The sequence below is a fragment of the Callithrix jacchus genome, chromosome 14, assembly GCF_049354715.1.
Source record: "Callithrix jacchus isolate 240 chromosome 14, calJac240_pri, whole genome shotgun sequence".
NCBI classification, from domain to species: domain Eukaryota; kingdom Metazoa; phylum Chordata; class Mammalia; order Primates; family Cebidae; genus Callithrix; species Callithrix jacchus.
In genome coordinates this window covers 11,260,033-11,279,406 of record NC_133515.1, presented here as the reverse complement: position 1 = coordinate 11,279,406, position 19,374 = coordinate 11,260,033, and the positions used below count along the sequence as shown (strand labels likewise).

Genomic DNA, 19,374 nt, shown 5'->3' with positions numbered 1-19,374 from the left:
GGGTATTTTCTAAGAGTGGCTAGGGCAGGAAGGAAGGTACTGCAGGCAGCAGGTGGATGTGACAGCTGCAGCAGGGGACCTAAGCCCACAATCTGGAAGGCTCAGCATTGTCCACAGAAAGACATATGAATGCCTAGTTCCAGAGAGATGACAGCAATGACAAGGCCAGGCTGAGGCTGTGGCCACGGACGGTGGAGGTGACTGACTGGGAACATGGTGCCTGGGGTGAGCCAGATGCAGGTCACAGTGAAGGTGAGGAGGAGGGGGCAAGGCCAGCAGGGAAGAGGAAAGAGACTGACTGGGAGCCATGGGGGTGTGGGAGGGTACTGCCATCCTGCTTGTCAGCTATTGCTGAGAGCTACCGGCCTGAGTTTTCAAGGAGCTGGGTTGTTTTGTGTTGCTTTCCCAGAGGAGTGATCTGTAAAGCACGAACACAGCTTTATAATAGACTAACTAGCTTGAATCCACTGTTTCTTAGCTTTGTGAATTTCGGGAATGAGTGAATCCTTCAAATCTCAGTTTTGCTTTGTGTAAAATTGGATAATTATTATTGCTATACCTGGCATGCTATAAAGGTTACAGACATGGTGGCGTTATAGGACTTCTCATTTGCACATCGTATAGATGACATCTGTCCACGTGTCAGCCTTCTTAGCAAGACTAGGAGCCGGAAGAGGAGCTGACTTTGCACACGGCCGTTTCTGGCTTCAAGTAGGTGCTCAGCAAATGTCTAGAAAGAAGGGACGAGTTCGTTTTCTGAGGGCTTTGGTCCAGAGCCCCTGCCCAGGTCTCCGTGGGTAGCCTTGCGGACACGCCTTTTTTTTTCCTCCTCCCCCGTGACTCTCCTCCCTCGCCTTCTTACCCGGCCTCACTGAGGTCTCCCACCCGCCTAACCACTTCCAGATTAGCTGCTGAGCCTCCCGGAGGTTCTGACCCAACTCGTTGGTTTGCAAGCCTGGCAATTTTCACTGCAGCCAAGGCAAAGGACCATTGCGCCCCCTGGTGGCTCCATCTTGGAAGCCTCGCCTTTCCCGGAGCCTAGCATCCTGTCACGAGCTAGGTGCAGACAGGAACCGCATCTAGTGTTCACATCCGCCTTGCAAGAAAGAAATGCTTCAGTTTTTCACATGGGAAACCTGAGGTTCAGCAAGCTCACAGATCAGCGCTCTGGGCTCCCACGGCCAGGGAGGAGGCTGAACAGTTATTAAACCCAGGACTGACTCCAACCTCCTTTCTCCTCTCAGTTTCCAGAGCGCTTTGGAGGTTTCCAGAGCGCAGTCAGACCTATGTTCCCCTCCTGGAGTTTTCCTTCTCTTCCTTCCGTTCTCAGCACCCCACCCTCTCCTGCTCCGGACAGTGGCCAAGACCAGGCTCCATCTGCATCCTTCACAAGCCGCGTCTTCCCTGGTCCTACTGGCGACCCTGTGAGACAGGTCCTCCTACTCTCGCCAATTGCCAACTCAGAATCACAAGGCTATGGTCCATTGTGAGCCTAAATTCATGCTCTGAACCACCACCCAATAGTCTTACCCTGGAGTATTTATGTATTTTTTGGTATTCAATTGTGATTGACATTTTGATTTTAATTCAATGATACAAGAACCGTAACTTCAGTGTGGACTCATGATGGCCTCTCGCCAGGCTGGGGAGCTTGGACCCCGCCCCGGCTCCTCCCCTTCCTTTCTTAGGTGTTTTGCTTTGCCAGCCCTACTAACCTCTCTATAGCGAATCCCCTAAATTAAACCTCTGTTTGAAACAGTGTGTCTGTTTTCCTGTTTGGACGCTGACGACATGCCTCCTAACAGACATTTTCAGCACATTGATCTCTTAGTTTCTCGTGGAATGAAAGCATTTGTTCTATCATGACATTTCATATTTCGTATGTCATCTTATTATATTTTAATTATTTCTGAAACCAGGCTCTGGATCTGTCTTAATATGAAAGCTACTTTTAATAATTTTTTTTTTTTTAACTGAGTCTGGCTGTGTCACCTAGGCTGTAGTGCAGTGGCGCGATCTTGGCTCACTGAAACCTCCGCCTCCCGGGTTCAAGGAATTCTCATGCCTCAGCCTCTGGAGTAGCTAGGATTACAGGCGCCCACCACCACGCCCGGCTAATTTTTCTATTTTTATTAGAGACGGGGGTTTTACTATGTTGGCCAGGCTGCTCAAGCTCCCGGCCTCCAGTGATCCTCCTCCTGCCTTATGCTGATATTACAGGCGTGAGCCATCGTGGCTGGCCAAGATACTTTTGAAAGAATCATGTAGTTGACCTGTAAAAGTACTTGGGTACAAAAAAAAAAGGTACAAATGTTTTGGGTTTTTTTTTTTTTTGGTTTTTAACAGAAAAATTTTTTATTGTATTTATCGATGGTGTATTATATTCTGCAAAGCAGCTGGTGATATTTTTATAAAGACCCAAATAATTCTCCTTCCAGGCACTTTGTTGAGAAAGTTAAAATCAAGTCAAATTGAAAAAGGAAAAATCTTCCCTGCCAAGAATCAGGCTAACCTAACAGACACAGACAAAGGCAGCTGCAAAGGTAACTGGAAACAATGTTTCTCCCAGGGTCATGCTACATCCCTAAAATGTCACCAACCCAGTTCTGAGTGATTTCTGCTTCCTGCCTCAGTGAGAAACCTTGTTGTAAAGTCTTAGGCAGTCAGAACCTTAGCTGCTAGAAATCAAATCAGTAAAAATGAAATGAGGCCAGGCGCAGTGGCTCACGCCTGTAATCCCAGCACTTTGGGAGGCCAAGGCAGGTGGATCACGAGGTCAAGAGATTGAGACCATCCTGGTCAACAAGGTGAAACCCCGTCTCTACTAAAAATACAAAAATTAGCTGGATATGGTGGTGCGCGCCTGTAGTCCCAGCTACTCAGGAGGCTGAGGCAGGAGAACTGCTTAAACCCAGAAGGCGGAGGTTGCAGTGAGCCGAGATCATGCCATTGCACTCCAGTCTTGGTAACAACAGTGAAACTCCGTCTCAAAAAAAAGGTACTGATTTTGGTGGGCATGGTGGCTCACACCTGTAATTAGGAGGTTGAGACAGGCAGATCACAAGGTCAGAAAGTTCAAGACCAGCCTGGCCAATATGGTGAAACCCCATCTCTACTAAAAATTTAAAAATTAGTCAGACATTATGGGACACACCTATAGTGCCAGCTATTTGGGAGGCTGAGACAGAAGAATCACTTGAACCCGGGAGGCAGAGAATGCAGTGAGCCGAGATCACGCCACTGCACTCCAGCCTGGATGACAGAGTGAGACTCCATCTTTAAAACATTTTTTAAAAGATACTGATTTTAAAAATAAACCAGGTAGTAAAAGTTAAACAAGAAAACAGGGGAGCAAGTGCATTTTAAAATGTACAAGGGGGACAGGTGTAGTGGCTCACGCCTGTAATCTCAGCACTTTGAAAGGCCGAGGCGGGTGTATCACCTGAGGTCAGGAGTTTGAGACCAGCCTGACCAACATGGTGAAATCTCATCCCTACTACAAAAACTAGTTGGGCATGGTGGCGTGTGCCTTCATGTTAGAGACATGGACAGGAATGTCTCCCAGCAGTCTCTCAGCTACTTGGGAGACTGAGGCAGGGGAATCACTTGAACCCGGGGGAGCAGAGATTATAGTGAGCCAAGATCTCACCACTACACTCCAGCCTGGGCCACCAACTAAGACTCCATCTCAAAAAAAAAAAAAAAAAAAAAAGAAAAAGAAAGAAAGCTGAAGTTCCAGGCTTCTGAAGGGCAGAAACAGAGCAACTCGGTTTATACAGGAGCCCAGGGAGTGACGCTCTAGGGTTCTGTCCCCTGCATTATTCGTCAATAATTTCCAGTTTTGTGCTGCTCCAGCTCAGGTTCAGAGAGAGGGCCCTGCTTTCCACTACATTGAGTTACTCACCTAACCTTTGACCAAAAAAAAAAGGAAGCACTTAGTGCTGTTCATCAAGACTAGTCCTGTGTGGAAGACTATTTCCACAAAGCAAAATAGTCGTGCTTGTACCAGAAGAAAAGGAAATAGGCCTGGCCAGGAATGCCTAGCAGACACCCACTACACTGAGCTCACTGGCCTGATCCTGCTGGGTGGAGACAGGGAGACTTGCAAACGTGCTAAACAAGGGTTACGTTCTCCCACTGATCTCAGAGTAGGTTTAGATAGCAGGGCTCCAAAGCTGGTGCGGAAGCCTAGCCCTTCTCAGCTTGATCCATCTCTGCTTCCAGGCCAACTGCTCTAGGGGAGTATCTATTTCTGAGTCAGAGGGAAGGAGAATTGGGTCTGCAGACGTACTTGCTTGTTTGTGAATGATGTTTTGCTGATTTCCAAATGCATAAGCCTATGCTGTTGGCTATAGCAATGCTATGGAAACTCTCACCTGTCATCAGCCTCTCAGCTTCTGGGTTCTGATGCAAATGTTGTATGTCAGTCCAAGTCCTCCAAGAAGCAGACTCCAAGATGGAATGAAAAGGGCAAGGACTTTATTATGCCTGTGAGAGATAACAGAGAGGAAGCTGGGAAAGGTTGAGAGCAACATTAGACCCCATGCAAGTCTGATTTGAGTGAAGGAGAGAGGGCAGAAAGACTGGCTGGATGTGTCCTAGATGCTTATGTGAACTAAAGAAGATTTCACAAGGCCAAAGGAGAGCCTTCAAGCCAAAGCAGGCCATCAGAAGTCCCCATCTTCCAGGAACTGCCTTAAAATACCTGGCTAAAGTGGCCGGTCCTTAGCTTAGAGCAGCCAGAGCCCTGGTCATTTATGCCCCTGTAGTTTGAGGTCTGTAATATGCCTTCTATGAGCACAGCAAGTTCAAACTCACTTAACCTTAAGAGTATATTCTGTCCAGTAATATGAAATTCTGAGAATTTAGGTCTGTAGACTCAAATATTCATATAACATCTAAATAATTTTTAATTTCATCTTACACCTTCCTCATGGCATCTTTGCTTTGTTTGGTTTTTGTCTGTTTTTGTTTTGAGAAAGGCACCTATCTTTTGCTAAAATATAAAATATTTATGAATAGGAGCTCTAGGTTCTATATTTCTTTACTTCAGCCTTAGCAATGTAGAAAGGTAGTTTCTGGAAGAAGCATAATTACAGAAAATTGCCTCTGATCCTGATGCTAATGCCCAGCTGTGCAGCTTTAGAACCTGTTTTAACTCACCCATGAGTTGCTATGCCTCCCATGAACTGAATTCACACGACTAGTTTATACACCATCATGACAATTTATTAATGTTAAAAGCAGATAAAATCTTTGTAGGGAACCACAATTGTGGCCTTGGTGTCATACCTGTTAGGTTTTCAGGCAGCCAAATTAGAGCTCAAGATTGCAAGATAAGCATGGCGATTTACGAAAGAGGGTGGAGAGCTTTTATGGATCGCTTCTGTGGCATAGACCAGGCAGGGTGAGCATCTGTAGGCAAGGGGAGAGGAATGCAAGGTTCTGGGGCCTTCTTTCTGGCTGGTGCTGACAGGTTACTGACTCAGCGTTAATAATAACACTGCTTCTCTCCTTCTAGTATCTCCTTCTGCAGTTAACAAGCACTTTAATCTTGCTGCACACTTCATTCATTTGTTCAATAAATATGTATAAAGCATGAGTGTGGGTAATTGTCTTGGGTATTGGGAATACAGTGATGAATAAGGCATGAGCCTACTTTTTATTTACAGAATAATGTGAAATATCCAGATGGCTGACTAGTTGTATCTCAGGGAGGTCCCACCATCCGCTTTCTCTATTTCACGAGGGTAATGGCACCAATTGTTTGTTTGTTTGTTTGTTTTCGAGACGGAGTTTCGCTCTTGTTACCCAGGCTGGAGTGCAATGGTGCAATCTCAGCTCACCACAACTACCGCCTCCTGGGTTCAGGCAATTCTCCTGCCTCAGCCTCCTGAGTAGTTGGGATTACAGGCACGCGCCACCATGCCCAGCTAATTTTTTGTATTTTTAGTAGAGACGGGGTTTCACCATGTTGACCAGGATGGTCTCGATCTCTTGATCTCATGATCCATCCACCTCGGCCTCCCAAAGTGCTGGGATTACAGGCGTGAGCCACCGCGCCCGGCCGGCACCAGTTGTTTATACTGCACATTCTGGAATTTAGACTCAGGGGAGCTCAGTGGTCTTCAGAAACCTGTTTACCCATTTCTGGAGGACTCCTTGTCTCATTCCTGGCAGCTGTTTTGCTCCTTCCCTGTTCTCTAATCCTAACACTTGCCCCATCTTAGTTTCTGGTGACCTCACTTCCCATTCTCCTGAGAAGAGAGAGTCGCTTGCCCAGAACACCCTCAGCTTCTCTCTGTACATCAAAAATGTCTGTGTCCACACTGACCTTTTCATCCTTTTACCTTGTGTCGAAAAAGGAAATATACTTCCTTCCTCCCAGAGTCACCTCTGTACGTCAACCCCATCCTTTTAGCTTATTTTGCAAACTTGTCCCCTCAACCACTTCCTCTAATCTCCAGTCTCAATCTTCCCTTACCCTGGTTTCTTCTTTTCAGTCTACAAACATTCCTGTCTTCCACTCCCCAACAAAAAATACACTTCCCTCAATTCTTCTGCTTCCTGGAATTATTGTTCTTGCTTCTTCTCAAACAACCTAAAGTGGTCTACACTTATGACCCCCAATACTTAGGCCAATACCAAGACGCTGCAGCACACGACATTGTTCCCATTGCCTTCTTAGCCTGTCCTGCCTTGGATTCCATAAAGCTGTACTGTTTTTTTTTTTTTTTTTTTTAAGACAAAGTTTTGCTCTTGTTGCCCAGCCTGGAGTGCAATGGCTCGATCTTGGCTCACCGCCACCTCCACCTCCTGGGTTCAAGCGATTCTCCTGCCTCACCTTCCAAGTAGCTGGGATTACAGGTATGAGCCACCATGCCCAGATAATTTTGTATTTTTAGTAGAGATGGAGTTTCTTCATATTGGCCAGGCTGGTCCCGAACTCCCAACCTCAGGTGATCCACCCACCTCAGTCTCCCAAAGTGCTGGGATTAGAGGCATGAGCCACCGTGCTCAGCCTAAAGCTGTACTCTTTAGGGTCTTCTTCATTGAACATTTATCTGCCATTGTCAGTGGCTCCTTTTCATTTCATTTCCCTTCCCAGCCACCACTCCTTCTTTCCCCACCCGATTGCCACAGTTCTCTCCTGGCTAAGAGTCTCTTTTGTCTGTAGTCTCCACCACTGCTAGTTTAAGTCCTCATGGCTCCATAATCATCTCTGTGCTTTTGCTTCTCAAATTAGGATTGTGAGGGTTTACCTTTCTTTGAAGTTGCTGACCTACATTGTCTCTGCAGCAGACTTGGATGTCTTGCCAAGCACCTCAAGCCAAATTCATCATCTTCCCACCAAACCGGTTCTTCCCGCTGCCTTACCTAGCTCAGTTTTTGTACCATCATTATTTTCAGGCATCTTTCTTTTCCTTTGTGCATATTTGAGCAGTTTTCAGGACCTGTAAGTGTTGCCTTGATCATCTCTCCTTACATGCTGTCATTCCTTTCAGATTTCTTTCAGGACACCAATTCAGTGCCTCATTATTATTTAAATAGCATCCTGGTTAGTCGTGTCCTTCACTAATCTTTTACTCTTTTGCTGCCTTCTCAATGTTATGAGGTTTATCTTTTATTTTTATTTTATTTCTTTATTTTTGAGACAGAGTCTCGCTCTATTGCCCAGGCTGGAGTGTAGTGGCATAATCTTGGCTCACTGCAACCTCCACCTCCCAGGTTCAAGCAGTTCTCCTGCCTCAGCCCCCTGAGTAGCTGGCATTACGGGTGCCTGCCACCCACACCTGGCAAATTTTTGTATTTTTAGTAGAGATGGAGTTTCATCACTTTGGCCAGGCTGGTCTCGAACTCCTGACTTCAGGTGATCCACCTACCTTGGCCTCTCAAAGTGCTGGGAATATAGGGGTGAGCCACTGTGCCCGGCCAGGTATATCTTTTAAATCAGAGTAGAACCATGTCATTTCCTGGTATTAAAAAAAAAGTCAATAGCTCCCTATTATCTACCAAATGGAAGAAAAACTCCATGGTATAGAATCCTAGTCCTTTGTAATGTGTCCTCAAATGCTTTCTGACCTTGCCTTACTTGATTTAACCTGTGTACCCTATTTTTCATTCAAAATTGACTACTTACTAGTCTCAAACACAACCCCCATTTTCCCACATCCAAACCTTGGCTTATTTTGTGTCTTAGCTCAAATGCCTTTCCTTTTCATCCTGGCTACCCCATCAAAATCTTAACTATCATTCAAAGTTGACTTCAAATTCACTGCTTCCAAGAAGCAGGGCCCCATTTTTCCATTTGGAAGCTCTCATTGTTTGGAGTATCTTGTGGTACTTAGTACAATTTACCTAATAACAGGACACACTAAAATGAAGGTCTTATCTCTGCTACTCATTTGTAAATAAGCTTGTGTCCAATTTCTCTTTGCATCTCCTCATTCAGTGTTTCAGACGCTCAAAGTATGTTCTACATCATTAAGCACACTGTTCAATTCAGCTGAAGTTTTTTTTTTTTCTTTACTTTATATCAAGGCTATTTGGATGAAGTCAACAGTGAATTGATGTACATTCTGGAACAAGCTCCTTATCTCATGGCAGATTAGTACCAAACATTTCATTGACTGGCACCAGACCACAGTTCACATGTTAAGTAGTATTCCCTTAGGAACAGTACCTCTCAATAGATGTTTTTAGAAGATTTATTTTAGGTTCACAACAAAATAGAGCAGAAGGTATAGAGAGTTCCCATACCCTCTCTGCCCTGACACAGGCCTCCCTGACTATCGACATTCCCCACCAGAGTGGAACATGTGTTACAAATGATGAGCCTACATTGACACATCATTATCACCCAAAGTCCATAGTTTATATTAAGATTCACTCTTGGTGTTGTATATTCTAAAGGTCTGAACAAACGTATAATGACACATATCTACCACTATAGTATCATACAGAATATTTTCACTGCCCTAAAAGTCCTCTGTGTTCCACCTACTCTTCCTTCTCCCTAACCCCTAGTAACTATTGGCCTTTTTATTGTCTCCATGGTCTTCCCTTTTCAAGAATGTCATATAGTTAAAATAATACAGTAGTCTTTTCACATTGGTTTCTTTTTTTTTTGAGACGGAGTTTTGCTCTTGTTACCCAGGCTGGAGTGCAATGGCGCAATCTCGGCTCACCGCAACCTCCGCCTCCTGGGTTCAGGCATTTCTCCTGCCTCAGCCTCCCGAGTAGCTGGGATTATAGGCACACGCCACCATGCCCAGCTAATTTTTTGTATTTTTAGTAGAGACAGGGTTTCACCATGTTGACCAGGCTGGTCTCGATCTCTTGACCTCATGATCCACCCGCCTCGGCCTCCCAAAGTGCTGGGATTACAGGCGTGAGCCACTGTGCCCGGCCTCACATTGGTTTCTTTTATTTAGCAACATGCACTTACATAGCCTCTATGTCTCTTCATGACTAAAGAGCTCCATCTCATAATATTCCATCATCTGGATGTACCACAGTTTACTTATCCATTTGCCTACTGAAGGACATTTTGGTTACTTCCAAGTTTTGACAATTATTAATAAAGCTGTTTGCTATAAACATCTATATGCAGATTTTTGTGTGGACCTAAGTTCTCAACATCTTTGGGTAAATACCAGAGGGCACAATTGCTGGATCATATGGTAAGACTATGTTGAGATGAGAAAGGGGAAGAAAAACTAATTATAGAAATAGTGGCCAAAAACTTCCCAACTGGATGAAAAACATTATTCTACAGATCCAAGGAGCTAAACAAAATTCCATTGCTCTTTATGAGGATAAACTCATAGAGATTTACATATAGACATATTATAATTAAACTGTTGGGAAACAGAGAGGATCTTGAAAGCAGCAACCGAATCTTGAAACCAATAAAGAGCAGTGACTTATCACTTCTCTTTGATCCTCAATAAGATTAACGGCAAATTTCTTATCAAAAACCATGGGGGCCAAAAGGCAGTGGGAAATGACATGTTCAAAATGCTGGGAAAAAAAAAGACCACTAACCAGAATTCTATGCCAGCAAAACTGTACTTCAAAATGTAGGAGAAATTAAGACTCTCCCAGATGAACAAAAAAGTAGGAGAATTTGTTGCTAGCAAATCTGCCCTTGTATTTAGAAATACTAAAGAAGATGCTTCAGATTGAAATGAAAAAACATTAGATAGTAACTCTAATCCATGCAAGAAATAAAGAACACTGGTAAAGTTAACTACAGAGGTGTGTATAAAAGACAGTTAACTGTATTTTTTGTTTGTAACCGTATTATTCTCCTGATAGATTTTTAAACAACCACATAAAACAATACATATAAAATGGTGTTGATGGGCTCGTAATGTACAAAGATATAACTTGTATGACAATTATAGCAAAAAAGGAGGGTGAAAGAAGCAAAACTATAAAGAAGCAAATTTTGTATTCTTTTGAAATTTAGCTGGTATTATTGAGAACTAGATTGATATAAGTTGTTACTTGCAATCCTTAGGGCAATAAGTAAGAATATAAGTCATATATGTAGATAGCAAGAAAAGTGACAAGTGAGTTAAAGTTATGGACTAGAAAATATCTACCTAACACAAAAGCCAGAAAAACATGACATTTTTATAAAACAAACAGCAAATTGGCAGATGTGAATCCTACTTTATCAGTAATTACATTAAATGTAAATTTAAAAGGTCGATGTTTCTTCCTTCAGTTCTGTTGGGTTTTGCTCCATGTATGTTGGGACTCTGTTGTTGAGAACAAGTCAACAATAACTGAAGACTTTGCCAGGCACCGTGGCTCATGCCTGTAATCCCAGCACTTTGGGAGACTGAGGTGGGCAGATCACTTGAGATCAGGAGTTCAAGACCAGCCTGGCCAATATGGTGAAACCCCATCTTTACTAAAAATATAAAAATTAGCTGGGCACAATGTCATGTGCCTATAATCCCAGCTGCTCGAGAAACTGAGGCAGGAGAATCACTTGAAACCAGGAGGCAGAGGTTAGAGTGAGCCAAGATCGTGCCACTGCACTCCAGCCTGGGCGACAGAGCTAGACTCTGTCTCGAAAAAAATAACAGTAATAACTGAAGACTTCAATACCCCACTTTAAATAATGAAAAAAAAAAAACAACTTAAGAGAAGACTTGAATAACACCGTAAACCAAGTAGATCTAACAGATATCTACAGAAGACTCCACCCAACAACAGCAGAGTACACATTCTTCTCAAGTGCACAAATAATGTTCCCAGAATAGACTGTATGTTAGCTCATAAAACAATTGAATTTTTAAATTCAAACACATTTAAAAGTATTAAAATTACTGGCTGGGCGTGGTGGCTCATGCCTGTAATCCCAGCACTTTGGGAGGCCGAGGCAGGCAGATCACCTGAGGTCGGGAGTTTGAGACCAGCCTGACCAATCTGGAGCATCTCTTAAAAAAAAAAAAAAAAAAAAATTACATAAAGTATGTTCTCCAACCACAATGAAATTAAATTAGTGCCAGAAGTAGTGGCTCACATTTGAAATTCCAGCACTTTGGGAGGCCGAGGCAGCTGGATCACTTGAGGTCAGGAGTTTGAGACCAGCCTGGCCAACATGGTGAAACCCTATCTCTACTAAAAAACACACACACACAAAAATTAGCCGGGTGTGTTGGTGTGTACCTGTAGTCCCAGCTACTCAGGAGGCTGAGGCATGAGAATCACTTGAACCTGGGAGGCGGAGATTGCAGTGAGCCAAGATCATGCCACTGGACTCCAGCCTAGGAAACAGAGCAAAACTCCATCTCAAAAACAAAACAACAACAACACCAAAATTAAATTAGAAATCCACAACAGAAATTGCTTAAAAGTTACAATTTCAGTTTGGGAAAATGAAAAAGTTCTGGAGATGCATAGTGGTGCTTGTTGCATAAAAAAATGAATGTACTCAATGCCATTGAGCTGTATACCTAGAAATGGTTACTATAGTAAATTTTACGTTATGTAAATTTTGCCATAATTAAAAAAAAAAATCTTAAAAAAAAAGAAATCCACAACAGAAAGTAGTTTGGGAAATTCACAAATATATGAACATTTAAAAAACTCATTCCTAAATAACCAACACATCAAAGGATAAAAAAACAAGGAAAATTAGACAATACTTTGAGATAAATTAAAATGAAAAAATACCAAAACTTATGGGATACAGCTAAAGCAGTACTTAAAGAGAAATTTATAGTGGTAACACCTTTATCAAAAAGAATATCTCAAATCAATAACTTAATCTTTCACCTTAAAAAACTGGAAAAAGAAAAGCAAACCAAACCCAGAACAAGCAGAAGGAAGACCACAACAAAACCTAGACCAGAAATAAACTAGAGAATAGGAAAAAACAATAAAGGAAATAAATTAAGCAAAAGTTGACTCTTTGAAAAGATGAACAAAATTGACAGAACTTTAGTAGACTGTCCAAGAAGACAGTCCTCACTTTATTAAATCAGGAATGAAAGAGGGACGTTGGCCAGGTGCAGTGGCTCATGCTTGTAAACCCAGTAGTTTGGAATGCCAACATGGGTGAATTACCTGAGGTCAGAAGTTCAAGACCAGCCTGACCAACATGGTGAAACCCCGTCTCTACAAAAAATACAAAATTAGCTGAGCATGGTGGTGCATGTCTGTAATCACAGCTACTTGGGAGACTGAGTCAGGAAAATCACTTGAACTCAGGAGGCGGAGGTTGCAGTGAGCCAAGATTGTGCCACTGCATTCCAGCCTAGGCAACAAGAATGAAACTCTGTTTCAAAAAAAAGGCCCGGCGCAGTGGCTTATGCCTGTAATCCCAGCACTTTGGGAGGCCGAGGAAGGTGGATCACAAAGTCGGGAGTTTGAAACCAGCCTGACCAACATGATGAAACCCTGTCTCTACTAAAACTACAAAAATTGGCTGGGCATAGGGGTGCATGCCTGTAACCCAGCTACTCAGGAGGCAGAGGCAGGAGAATCGCTTGAATCTGGGAGGCAGAAGGTGCAGTGAGCTGAGATCGCGCCACTGCACTCTAGCATGGGTGACAGGACGAGACTCCATCTCAAAAAAAGAAAAAAAAGAGGCACATCACTACTGACATTACAAAAATAAAAAGGATTATAAGTGAATCTTATGAGTAATTATATGGTAATATATTAGATAACCTAGATGAATCAAATTCTTAGAACAACAAATATAACACAGTTATCTACACTAGAGAGCTATATTTATTTACCTGTTCATAAACACATACTTCCAAAGAGTAAATGAAAACTACAGAAGGAGATAGCTGCATCTTGAATATTGGCAGATGAGTGTGTCACATGTCTTCTTCTTTTTTAAATTTTTGTTTGGAGAGCTTTGCGGCTACAACTGATTATGTAAGATAAATGAAGTACAGTTGAAGAATATTGGCTTTTCTTTTAAACAACCTCAGGAGAGTGGCTCGTTAAATAAGTATAAAGGGATATGCTACGTGTTTCCAGGAGAGCAGTGCAGTCCACAAACTTGAGGAAATGGAAGAATTTCTCACTGTGGTGGGCTGTCTTTATGTTATAGGCTCTGCAAAGACAAGCTACAATCACTTCATGACCTGGTAATAGGAATGTACTAAAGAACTTATAAACTGCAGCCTGCACCTGCAGATAATACCTTAGCCCCTGTTTATGGGCTTCCAAAACCATTTATAAATCTGTGTATTTATGGGGTTCGTAGGATTTCATAGCTTGCTTTTTCCACAAGGATAAGAAAGGGTTAATACAAATGTTTCGGTAAACATGTAACTTCATAATTTTTCATCATCTGGTAAATTTTTTTTCCATATACTGAAGTTAAATTTTCAAATGGTAGTAAGGCTAATTTTTCTTTGATCCATTTTGCAGTATTTGTGAGAGAGTCACATTTTAAACAGAAAATACTAGGTACGTTAAAGTCCTGGGAATTAAGATCTTTGGTACTTGAGAAAGATGCTTGATTCTTCACCAAATGTTAGAAAAGATCTTTGAAGACTGAGTGTAACATGAAAGCCCAGTCATATTTTGAATTCATTAACAAATAATATGTTCTTGCTAAATACAATAGCAATGTCTCAGAAAATCCACTTGCATTTACCTGGCCCTGCATTTGTTCAATAAGACACATGTGGCTGTGGCTGGGTGCGGTGGCTCAAGCCTGTAATCCCAGCACTTTGGGAGGCCGAGATGGGTGGATCACGAGGTCGAGAGATCGAGACCATCCTGGTCACCATGGTGAAACCCCGTCTCTACTAAAAATACAAAAAATTAGCTGGGCACGGTGGCATGTGCCTGTAATCCCAGCTACTCGGGAGGCTGAGGCAGGAGAATTGCCTGAACCCAGGAGGCGGAGGTTGTGGTGAGCTGAGGATCGCGCCATTGCACTCCAGCCTGGGTAACAAGAGCGAAACTCCGTCTCAAAAAAAAAAAAAAAAAAGACACATGTGGCTGTTAAGCACCTGAAATGTTGCTAGTCCAAATGGAGATGTGCTGTAGGTGTGACACATGGAATTCCAAAGACTTAGTATAAAAACTTGCAGGGCTGGGTGCAGTGGCTCATGCCTATAATCCCAACACCTTTAGAGGCTGAGGCGGGTGGATCACTTGAGGCCAGGAATTCAAGACCAGCCTGGCCAACATGGTGAAACCCCATCTCTACTAAAAATACAAAAATTAGTGGGGTATAGTGGTGCATGCCTGTGGTCCCAGCTACTGCCACTCAGGAGGCTGAGGCACGAGAATAGCTTGAACCCAGAAGTGGGGAGATGGGGGTTGCAGTGAGCTGAGATACTCTAGCCTAGACAACAGAGACAAAGACTGTCTTAAAAAAAAAAAAAAAAGAAAGAAAGAAAAGAAAAAAAGAAAAAGAACACAAAAACCTTGTAAGTGATCTCAAATTTTTTTATATTCCTTACATGTTGAACTGTTTTTGCATAAATCTGGATGAATAAAATACATTATTAACATTAATTTCCTCTGTGTTTTTTTTTTAGCTTTTTTAATGTGGCTACTCAAACATTCTAAATTATATATGTGGCTTATCTTGTAGGTATTTTGGACTGCAAATACCTAGTCTTATCTATCACAGACTACATGATGCATCCGCTGGAAAATGCTGGAATTGGCATCACAGACTTGCAGGGACCCCCCAGGAATGGCTGCAGACGTTTTCTTCCTGAAAATTCATCATAGAGAACTTGCGGAATGCAATTCTTCATCATTTTTTAAATGCTGGCAGTGTTCAGAAAGTTAGAAAGTAAAAACAAACAAACAAAAAAACAGGCTACTATGTAAAAGGGTGTCCAGGCCTGGGTCTCATTATAGTTTGATTTCACCCCTGTAAAGGATGTTTGATAATGTTCCAGCTTATGGCCTAATGACAAACATTATCAAATTACCCCCTTACATGCTTTGGTGCCATATTTACAGGCTCTTCCATTTGTACTCATTTCAAACAGAGATTAAAAAGTTGAGAGGCCTGCAGGCACTCCTGACCCATATTAGAACCTGGTCCATACTCATCTAGGCCACTGGAGACCTAGATGAGCCTGGGGATACTCCTGCTTCTCAGGAGCCACCCTAGATTTTCTGGTTTTAATATAAGCCAATTGAAGTCGACTTTGGGGCCTCTCTGCCAATCCGTCTGAGAGATCACATGCCTCGTGCCTTTCACGCACTCAACAAAATAGCCTAGAAAAGATCCATTCTTTGTACCTGCAAGTGTCCCTCACCCTATATTCCTCCCCCAATATACACCTACTATCCCAAACAGAACAAAAATTTTGTGGACCTTTCCAGGTTTTTGTTAGGATTGTAATTTTTTTTTCTGAGATGGAATCTCACTCTGTCCCCTAGGCTAGAGTGCAGTGGCATGATCTTGGCTCACCAAAACCTCTGCCAGCCAGGTTCAAGTGATTCTCCTGCCTCAGCCTCCCAAACAGCTGGGATTACAGGTGTGCGCCACCTCCAGCTAATTTTTGTATATTTAGTAGAGATGGGGTTTCACCATGTTGGCTAGGCTGATCTCGAACTCCGGACCTCAAATGATCAACATGCCTTGGCCTACCAAGTGCTGGGATTATAGGCATGAGCCATTGTGCCTGGCCAGAATTGTAATATTTATTTTATTAGCAATAAAATCATGTAAGGACATTAAAGAAAATGTCTGAAATAGAGAAAATAATTTGTATTTTATTTGTTTATTTATTTATTTAGAGACGGAGTTTCGCTCTTGTTACCCAGGCTGGAGTGCAATGGCGCGATCTCGGCTCACCGCAACCTCCACCTCCTGGGTTCAAGCAATTCTCCTGCCTCAGCCTCCCGAGTAGCTGGGACTACAGGCGTGCACCACCATGCCCAGCTAATTTTTGTATTTTTAGTAGAGACGGGGTTTCACCTTGTTGACCAGGATGGTCTTGATCTCTTGACCTCATGATCCGCCCGCCTTGGCCTCCCAAAGTGCTGGGATTATAGGTGTGAGCCACTGCGCCCAGCTTGTATTTTATTTTAATTTTTTTAAAGGGAGGGTCTCGCTCTGTCACCAGACTGGAGTAACAGCAGCGTGACCACGCTCACTGCAGCTTTCAACTCCTGGGCTCAAGCAATCGTCCTGCCTCACCTCCTGAGTAACTGGGGCTACAGGCATACACCACAACACCTGGCTAACTTTTTACAATTTTTTTGTAGAGATGGGGTCTCCTTGTATTGCCCAGCCTGGTCTCATACTCCTGACCTCATGTGAGTCTCCTACCTCAGCCTCCTAAAGTGTTGGAATTCCAGGCATAAGACACTACATCTGGCCAATTTTTAAAATTTATAATAAAATAAAACTAAATTCAGAAAAATTTTCACTCAGAGCAATTTCAACACCCAAAGTGACCACTATTAGCAATTATATGATAGCATATAATTTTCACACACATGAGTTCTGTGAAGGTGTACTGAGTACTAGCTCAGCTGGGAGTCCTCACCCAGGTGGCGCTGAAGGGAAATGAGAGGCAGACACCCAGATAGAACAACAAAGTGGGCCTATGGGGGTGTGGAGGGAAGCCAGCAGCCTACTGAGCTGAGAGCCTCAGGGGGTGACAGCTTTCCAGGCTGAAGGCCCCAAGCAGATTCTGATCCACATAGTTATGCCCTCCTAACAGGTGATAATTATTAAGAAACAGGTTTATCCGCCTCCCACTAACTGCAAACTAAAAGGTATTCTCCACATGGGAGCCATGGGGGCAGGGTAAACTTAATGTTTCTCAACAAAGGTAAATGTGTGTGTTTTAATATTTTAATATTTGATAACAATAAGTTATCATTCATTCAACCCTATGCTCATCTGAGTACACAAATCCAAAAGCCACACTCCCTGTCATCATGAGGGCCCCCTGTCTAGGAAAATGAGTTTTAAGCCTTTTTAGAAACTTCTTTCTTCCCAGTTTCAACAAAATGCCAGTATGTATACAGTCTACATATAAATCAGATGAGTGATGTTTTATTAGTAGAACCTAATTTCCATTTGGGAATATTTATTTTGAAATACTAATTTGTTTGTTCTCCCCTCTATGCCCATATCATCCCACAGCCAGTTCAAGCAGGTGCCAGGTTTGATGGTCTCCTGACCCAGGAAGATGCGCATAGTGGTCAGCAGGAGCGGTTCTAAGGCTCTTCCAGCCTCTGAAGAGGGCACAGACAGTGTCATGGAAAGGAAGACTCTCTAACGGCGCTGCAAACTCATTAGCAGTGGGAACAACCGGGCCTCCCAGACCTCTGGAATCAGAATGTCTGTGAGTGAGATTGAGGAACCTTTTATAACAAGTTCTTCAGGCCATGAGTATGCACATTAAAGTGTGAAAACCATCAGGTTAGAGGAAGGATTCCAGAGGTGGAGGGGTGAGCTCACCTTTAGGGCGAAGAACGAAGAGACAGAGTAAGCCCCCTGGACACATGAGGCTCCAGGTCTGCACCCGAGGGGGTGTTACAATCTCAGGTGAGGTGGCACTCAGGATCCCAGCCCAGCAAAGCCTTTGCCTGCCACATGCTGCCGAAAACAGGCCAGGAAGCAGTCCATGGACAGTGGGACTGGCAATGTGTCCACTGGGGCTGCTGATCAGAAGCCCCTGCCAAAACCCCCAGTCCTGGCCTCTAGACCCCATGGGGGCCTACCACCTTTTGAGGGACCCCTATACTGACTGAGACACCCAGCATAGGATGGATCCCACAGTTCAGTTGTTTTGTTTTTTTTTCTTTGAGACAGAGTCTCACTCTGTCTCCCAGGCTTGAGTGCAGTGGTGTGATCTCGGCTCATTGCAACCTCCGCCTCCGGGGTTCAAGTGATTCCCATGCCTCAGCCTCCCAAGTAGCTGGGATTACAGGCACACACCACCATGCCTGGCAAATTTTTGTAGTTTTAGTAGAGACGGGGTTTCACCATGTTGGTCAGGCTGGTCTCAAACTCCTGACCTTGTGATCCACCTGCCTCGGCCTCCCAAAGTGCTGGGATTATAGGTTTGAGCCACCGCACCTGGCCTCAATTTATTTTTATTAAAAACAAGGTGGGCAAGCTGTAGTCCCAGCTACTTAGGAAGCTGGGGCAAGAGGATTGCTTGAGCCTGGAGTTTGAGGTTGCAGTGCACTATGACTGCACCTGTAAATAGCCACTGCAGTCCAGCCTGGGCAACACAGAGGAAACAGCAACAAAATATACCACCTCCCAAAAGAATAAGGAACTGGAGAATTCTTGTATAGCTGAGATTGCAAACTGAGAATCTTCCTCCCCACATGTATTACAAGGTTAATAAATGGGACAACAAACTATTTTGTTGAATACAAAATTCTTCATTTGGAGGTTGTGAATGACATGTGCCATTCTGTATCAGCCTCACCCCCTAAAGCACTTTTTTATTGGAGGCTGTTTTTGCATATTATGAAGGTAATACTGTGTTCAGCATGAGGATGTAAGGAGCCAAATACAGAATGTGGGAAATTATACAGGAAAAAGCATCCAATTTCTTAAAAAACTGAAAAGAGGCCGGGCGCGGTGGCTCACACCTGTAATCCCAGCACTTTGGGAGGCTGAGGCAGGTGGATCACGAGGTCACTCTTTATCTCTACTAAAAAAAAAAAATACAAAAAATTAGCTAAGCATGGTGGCGTGCACCTGTAATCCCAGCTACTCAGGAGGCTGAGGCAGGAGAATTGCCTGAACCCAGGAGGCGGAGGTTGCCGTGAGCCAAGATCATGCCATTGCACTCCAGCCTGGATAACAAGAGCGAAACTCCATCTCAAAAAAAAAAAAAAAACCTGAAAAGAAAAAAAACCTATAAATAAAGGAAACTGGAG

General features: G+C 43.3%; 1 long non-coding RNA gene across 1 annotated transcript; it reads right to left on the bottom strand.

The window, feature by feature from the left end:
- Positions 1 to 592: 592 nt before the first annotated feature.
- Positions 593 to 15,244, bottom strand: LOC144579229 (uncharacterized). The gene is made up of 3 exons (XR_013526341.1): positions 15,112 to 15,244; positions 4,377 to 4,488; positions 593 to 730 (listed from the first exon to the last, which is right to left on the bottom strand). It is a non-coding gene; the product is annotated as an uncharacterized LOC144579229 (long non-coding RNA).
- Between the last annotated feature and the right edge of the window lie 4,130 nt (positions 15,245 to 19,374).